Source organism: Ranitomeya imitator, chromosome 3, assembly GCF_032444005.1.
Source record: "Ranitomeya imitator isolate aRanImi1 chromosome 3, aRanImi1.pri, whole genome shotgun sequence".
In the NCBI taxonomy this organism is placed as follows: domain Eukaryota; kingdom Metazoa; phylum Chordata; class Amphibia; order Anura; family Dendrobatidae; genus Ranitomeya; species Ranitomeya imitator.
This window is the reverse complement of record NC_091284.1, coordinates 379,256,573-379,263,960: the sequence shown is the minus strand read 5'-3', so window position 1 is coordinate 379,263,960 and position 7,388 is coordinate 379,256,573.

Sequence of the window (7,388 nt, the reverse complement as noted above, 5' to 3'; positions counted from 1 at the left end):
GGATCTCCTTCTCTTTCCTGTTCGTCCACGCCCTGACACAGCGGTTCCGTGCTCCGAGCTCCTGGGAATGTCGGTATGGTGAGCTGGATTTTGTTTTTCCTGTATTCAAAAAGATGCACAAAGTAAAAACAAATATAATAGAACCTTCTACTGGGTGCCCTTGCTCTATAATTTGTCATCCACTATGAAAGTGATGACTTTTTATGAAAATTCATTTTGTGTCATATTGTACTTCATGTCAGTGGTAATATTTCTTCGATATGACTTACGTTTATTTATGAAAAAAACAGAAATGTCAAAAATTTTGAAAATGTTGCAATTTTCAAACTTTTACTTTTTGTGCCCTTAACCCCTTAGCGACCGCCGATACGCCGTTTAACGGCGGCCGCTAAGGGTACTTAAACCACAGCGCCGTTAATTAACGGCGCTGTGGAAAAAGTCCATAGCGCCCCCCAGAGGCCGATTTTCTCCGGGGTCTCGGCTGCCGAGGGTAGCCGAGACCCCAGAGAACATGATTCGGGGGGTTTTTAACCCACCCCGCATTTGCGATCGCCGGTAATTAACCGTTTACCGGCGATCGCAAAAAAAAAAAGCGATCTCTTTTTAATTTCTCTGTCCTCCGATGTGATCGCACATCGGAGGGCAGAGAAAAGGGGTCCCAGGTGGCCCCCCAATACTCACCTAGCTCCCCAGATGCTCCTCGTGTCTCCCGGTGGGCGCCGCCATCTTCAAAATGGCGGGCGCATGTGCAGTGCGCCCGCCGGCCGGCATCGGGCGAATCTTTGGGGTCTCGGCTGCCGGGGGTAGCCGAGACCCCAAAGAGCATGATCGGGGTCGGTATTACCGACCCCTGTTTTGCGATCGCCGGTAATTAACTGTTTACCGGCGACCGCAAAAAAAAAAAAAAAAAAAAGTAAAGTGTAATTCTCTGTCCTCTGATGTGATCGCACATCAGAGGACAGAGAAATAGGGGGATTCGGGGACCCTAGCATACTCACCTAGGTCCCTGGATCCTCTTGCTGCTCCTCCTGGCCGCCGGCAGCAGAACATGGCGGACGCATGCCCAGTGCGCCCGCCATCTGTCTCCATTTGCCGGCCGGCAGGAGAACAGCAGTTGGGGCTAAAATTAGGGTTAGGGTTAGGGGTAGGGTTAGGGGTAGGGTTAGGGTTAGGGGTAGGGTTAGGGGTAGGGTTAGGGGTAGGGGTAGGGTTAGGGGTAGGGGTAGGGTTAGGGGTAGGGTTAGGGGTAGGGTTAGGGTTAGGGGTAGGGTTAGGGTTAGGGGTAGGGCTAGGGTTAGGGCTAGGGTTGGGGCTAAATTTAGGGTTAGGGTTGGGGCTAAACTTAGGGTTAGGCTTCTTTCACACTTACGTCGGTACGGGGCCGTCGCAATGCGTCGGCCCGACATACCGACGCACGTTGTGAAAATTGTGCACAACGTGGGCAGCAGCTGTAGTTTTTCACCACATCCGCTGCCCAATCTATGTCCTGGGGAGGAGGGGGCGGAGTTACGGCCACGCATGTGCTGTCAGAAATGGCGGATGCGACGTACAAAAAAACGTTTCATTGAACTTTTTTTGTGCCGACGCTCCGCCAAAACACAACTGATCCAGTGCACGACGGACGGGACATGTGGCCATCCGTCACGATCCGTCGGCAATACAAGTCTATGGGCAAAAAGCGCATCCTGCGGGCACATTTGCAGGATCCGTTTCTTGTCCAAAACGACGGATTGCGACGGAATGCCAAACGACGCAAGTGTGAAAGTAGCCCTAGGGCTAGGGTTAGGGTTGGGGCTCAAGTTAGGGCTAGGGTTGGGGCTAAAGTTAGGGTTAGAGCTGGGATTAGGGTTAGGGTTTGGATTAGGGTTGGTATTAGGGTTAGGGTTGGCATTAGGGTTACGCTTGGGATTAGGGTTAGGTTTGGGATTAGGGTTAAGGTTAGGGTTGTGATTAGGGGTGTATTGGGATTAGGGTTAGGTTTGAGGTTAGGGTTGAGATTAGGATTAGGGGTGTGTTGGATTTAGGGTTTTGATTAGGGTTATGGTTAGGGTTGACATTAGGGTTGTTTTGGGGTAAGGGTTGTGATTATGGTTAGGGTTAGTGATTAGGATTAAGGATCAGGTTGGGATTAGGGTTAGGGGTGTGTTGGGGTTAGGGTTGGAGCTAGAATTGGGGGGTTTCCACTGTTTAGGTACATCAGGGGGTCTCCAAACACGACAGCCAATTTTGCGCTCAAAAAGTCAAATGGTGCTCCCTCCCTTCTGAGCTCTGCCGTGCGCCCAAACAGTGGGTTACCCCCACATATGGGGCATCAGCGTACTCGGGATAAATTGGACAACAACTTCTGGGGTCCAATTTCTCTTCTTACCCTTGTGAAAATAAAAACTTGGGGGCTACAAAATCTTTTTTGTGAAAAAAAAATATTTTTTATTTTCACGACTCTGCATTCTAAACTTCTGTGAAGCACTTGGGCATTCAAGGTTCTCACCACACATCTAGATAAGTTCCTTGGGGGGTCTAGTTTCCAAAATGGGGTCACTTGTGGGGGGTTACTACAGTTTAGGTACATCAGGGGCTCTGCAATCGCAACATAATGCCCACAGACCATTCTATCAAAGTCTGCATTCCAAAAAGGCGCTCCTTCCCTTCCGAGCTCTGCCGTGCGCCCAAACAGTGGTTTACCCCCACATATGGCGCATCAGCGTACTCGGGATAAATTGGACAACAACTATTGCAGTCCAATTTCTCCTGTTACCCTTGTGAAAATAAAAACTTGGGGGCTACAATATCTTTTTTGTGGAAAAAAAAATATTTTTTATTTTCACGACTCTGCATTCTAAACTTCTGTGAAGCACTTGGGCATTCAAGGTTCTCACCACACATCTAGATAAGTTCCTTGGGGGGTCTAGTTTCCAAAATGGGGTCACTTGTGGAGGGTTTCTACTGGTTAGGTACATCAGGGGCTCTGCAAACGCAACATAATACCCGCAGACCATTCTATCAAAGTCTGCATTCCAAAACGGCGCTCCTTCCTTCCGAGCTCTGCCGTGCGCCCAAACAGTGGTTTACCCCCACATATGGGGTACCAGCATACTCAGGACAAATTGGACAACAACTTTTGGGGTCCAATTTCTCTTGTTACCCTTGTGAAAATAAAAATTTGGTGGCTAAAAAATCTTTTTTGTGGAAAAAAAAATATTTTTTATTTTCACGGCTCTGCATTATAACCTTCTGTGAAGCACTTGGGCATTCAAGGTTCTCACCACACATCTAGATAAGTTCCATGGGGGGTCTAGTTTCCAAAATGGGGTCACTTGTGGGGGATTTCTACTGTTTAGGCACATCAGGGCCTCTCCAAACGCGACATGGCGTCCGATCTCAATTCCAGCCAATTCTACATTGAAAAAGTAAAACGGCACTCCTTCTCTTCCAAGCTCTGCGGTGCGCCCAAACAGTGGTTTACCCCCACATATTGGGTATCGACGTACTCAGGAGAAATTGCACAACAACTTTTGTGGTCTAATTTCTCCTGTTACCCTTGTGAAAATAAAAATTTGTGGGCAAAAAATCATTTTTGTAGAAAAAATGCGATTTTTTTTTTTTCACGGCTCTACGTTATAAACTTCTGTGAAGCACATGGGGGTTCAAAGTGCTCGCCACACATCTAGATAAGTTCCTTAAGGGGTCTAGTTTCCAAAATGGTGTCACTTGTGGGGAGTTTCCACTGTTTAGGCACATCAGGGGCTCTCTAAACGTGACATGGCGTCCGATCTCAATTCCAGCCAATTCTGCATTGAAAAAGTCAAACGGCGCTCCTTCACTTCTAAGTTCTGCGGTGCGCCCTAACAGTGGTTTACCCCCACATATGGGGTATTGACGTATTCAGGAGAAATTGCATAACAAAATTTATGGTTACATTTCTGTTTTTACACTTGTGAAAATAAAAAAAATGGTTCTGAATTAAGATGTTTGCAAAAAAAAGTTAAATGTTCATTTTTTCCTTCCACATTGTTTCAGTTCCTGTGAAGCACGTAAAGGGTTAATAAACTTCTTGAATGTGGTTTTGAGAACCTTGAGGGGTGTAGTTTTTAGAATGGTGTCACACTTGGTTATTTTCTATCATATAGACCCCTCAAAATGACTTCAAATGTGATGTGGTCCCTAAAAAAAAATGGTGTTGTAAAAATGAGAAATTGCTGGTCAACTTTTAACCCTTATAACTCCCTAACAAAAAAAAATTTTGTTTCCAAAATTGTGCTGATGTAAAGTAGACATGTGGGACATGTTATTTATTAACTATTTTTCATGACATATCTCTCTGATTTAAGGGCATAAAAATACAAAGTTTAAAAATTGCAAAATTTTAAAAATTTTCGCCATATTTCCGTTTTTTCATAAATAATCGCAAGTAATATCGAAGAAATGTTACCACTAACATGAAGTACAATATGTCACGAAAAAACAGTCTCAGAATCAGCGGGATCCGTTGAAGCGTTCCAGAGTTATAACCTCATAAAGTGACAGTGGTCAGAATTGCAAAAATTGGCCCGTTCATTAAGTACCAAATTGGCTCTGTCACTAAGGGGTTAAATCAGTCATATCGCACAAAATAGTACAGCACCATGGAATCAATGGTGCTATACAAATAAATAATAATAATAAATAGTTAATAAATAACATTTCCCATATGTCTACTTTACATCAGCACACCTTTTGAAGCAATTTTTTTTTGTTACGACATTATAAGGGTTAAAAGTTGACCAGCGTTTTCTAATTTTTCCAACAAAATTGGAAAAACCATTTTTTTAGGTCCCACTTCACATTTGAAGCGAGTTTGGGGGATCAATATGAAACTATCCAAAAGTGACATTCTAAAAACTGCACTACTCAAGGTGATCAAAACCACATTCAAGAAGTTATTAACCCTTCAGGTGCTTCACGAGAACTAAAGCAATGTGGAAGGAAAAAATTAACATTTTTCTTTTTTAACATAAAAAAGTTTGGGTCTAAATAAAAATTTATTTTCACAAGGGTAACAAGACAAAATGGACAACAAAATTTGTTGTGCAATTTTTCCTGAATACACTGATACCCCATATGTGGGGGAAAGCCACTGTTTTGGTGCATGGCAGGGCTCAGAAAGGAGGAAGCACCATTTGACTTTTTGAATGCAAAATTGGCTGGAATCAATGGCGGGCGCCATGTCACATTTGGAGACTCCCTGAAGTACCTAAACAGTGGAAACCACCCAATTTTAACTGCAACCCTAACAGCTCCAACCCCACAAGCCCCAACTCCAACCCCACAAGCCCCAACTCCAACCACAGCCCCAACTCCAACCACAGCCCCAACTCCAACCACAGCCCCAACTCCAACACAAACAGAAAAAAATGATTTTATTATTTTATTATTTTTACTTAATTAAGAGGGTGATAAAGGGGAGTTTGATTTACTATTAGTGTTGAGCGATACCGTCCGATACTTGAAAGTATCGGTATCGGATAGTATCGGCCGATACCCGAAAAGTATCGGATATCGCCGATACCGATACCAATACAAGTCAATGGGACACCAAGTATCGGAAGGTATCCTGATGGTTCCCAGGGTCTGAAGGAGAGGAAACTCTCCTTCAGGCCCTGGGATCCATATTAATGTGTAAAATAAAGAATTAAAATAAAAAATATTGATATGCTCACCTCTCCGGAGGCCCCTGGACATCACCACTGGTAACTGGCAGCCTTCTTTGCTTAAAATGAGCGCGTTTAGGGCCTTCCATGACGTCACGGCTTCTGATTGGTCGCGTGCCGCTCATGTGACCGCCACGCGACCAATCACAAGCCGTGACGTCATTCTCAGGTCCTAAATTCCTAGAATGTCACATGATCACGGGTCATCGATTAGTCGGCATGACTAGAGGTTTGCAGAAGACCTCTATGGTTATTGCCAGACTGCTATGAGCGCCGCCCCGTGTTCGACGCTCATAGCAGAGGCGATCAAAAGTACTCTTCCATGGAGACTATTGAAGCATGCAAAATGTAAAAAAAGGTTTTTAAAAATATTTAAAAAATAAATACACAAAAGTTCAAATCACCTCCATTTTGCCTAATTCAAAATAAATAAAAAAAATCAAATATAGACATATTTCGTATCGCCATGTTCAAGATTGCCCAATCAATATAAAAAAAAAGAATTAACCTAATCGCTAAAAGGAGTAACTAAATAAAGATTTAAAATGCCAGAATTACTTTTTTTTGGCCACAGCTATATTGAAATAAAATGCAATAAGGGAAATTGCACTTTTTTGCAATTTCACCACACTTTGATTTTTGTTTCCCGTTTTTCAGTACACGGTATGTTAAAATCAATGCTGTTGTTCAAAAGTTCAACTTGTCCCATAAAAAACAAGCCCTCACATGGCCATATTGACGGAAAAAATAAAAAAGTCACGGCTCTGGTGAGAAGGGTAGCATAAAACGGAAATTCAAAAACTGAAATACCCCTGGTCGTTAAGGGGTTAAAAGGAATTTTTTGTTATGTAATCTGAGGGCAGCATGAGATATGTGCTGAGACACTGATTTCAGTAATGTGTCACTTGTTAGGCTGTGTTCAATTTAAATACAATGAGTGTTTTATCAGCAGGAGATTATCACTACCTGACTAGCTCCTGCATTCCTCCTTGTTCAACTCCGCCCACTCACCTGATTAGCATCTGTATATTGACAGTAAGCTGATGAGGGCAGGGTTAACTTTTCTGAGCTCTGCTACATGCCAGATCTAAAAACTCTGATTGCATGGCAACTGCTGCATCCTGTAAACTAAGTGATACCTCATTGAAATCAGGGTTTCTTTCTCTACGCGATGTTGCTCTCAGATAAGATAACGAAAACCTGGTGACAGATTCCCTTTAAACTGCCCTCATTAAATTATTCCTCTTCTATTACAGCATTACAAACATGCTTGTATATAAAATTTCTGGAAAAAACACAGTGTATAAAACTAACTTGACATGGGCAATATACTCTTTCGCCATAAGTAGTGGGGGATCCTGTGTATTGTCACATAAATGCCCTCTTTGGCATATCAATCCTACTACTACTGGCCATTCACAGCAGATTATGGCTAATGCCTAGTTATAAGAATATTTATCCTTTGCTGCCTTTTAGAAGTTGGTAAAAGCAGGCTATAAGCCAGTATTGGAGAAGTAATGGCGGGCATATTGGCTTCGCTATAGCTTGACGTTAGATGACAACTCGGGAGTCTTACACGGTCAACATTTTTTTTAGTCCCTAAATGTTTATATAATCATGTTGCTCTCTAAAATAGAATGCCGTCTTTGCCTTTTTTCCAAAGCAATCTGTTTCTGGACTGAAAAATCACTTCATTCATAT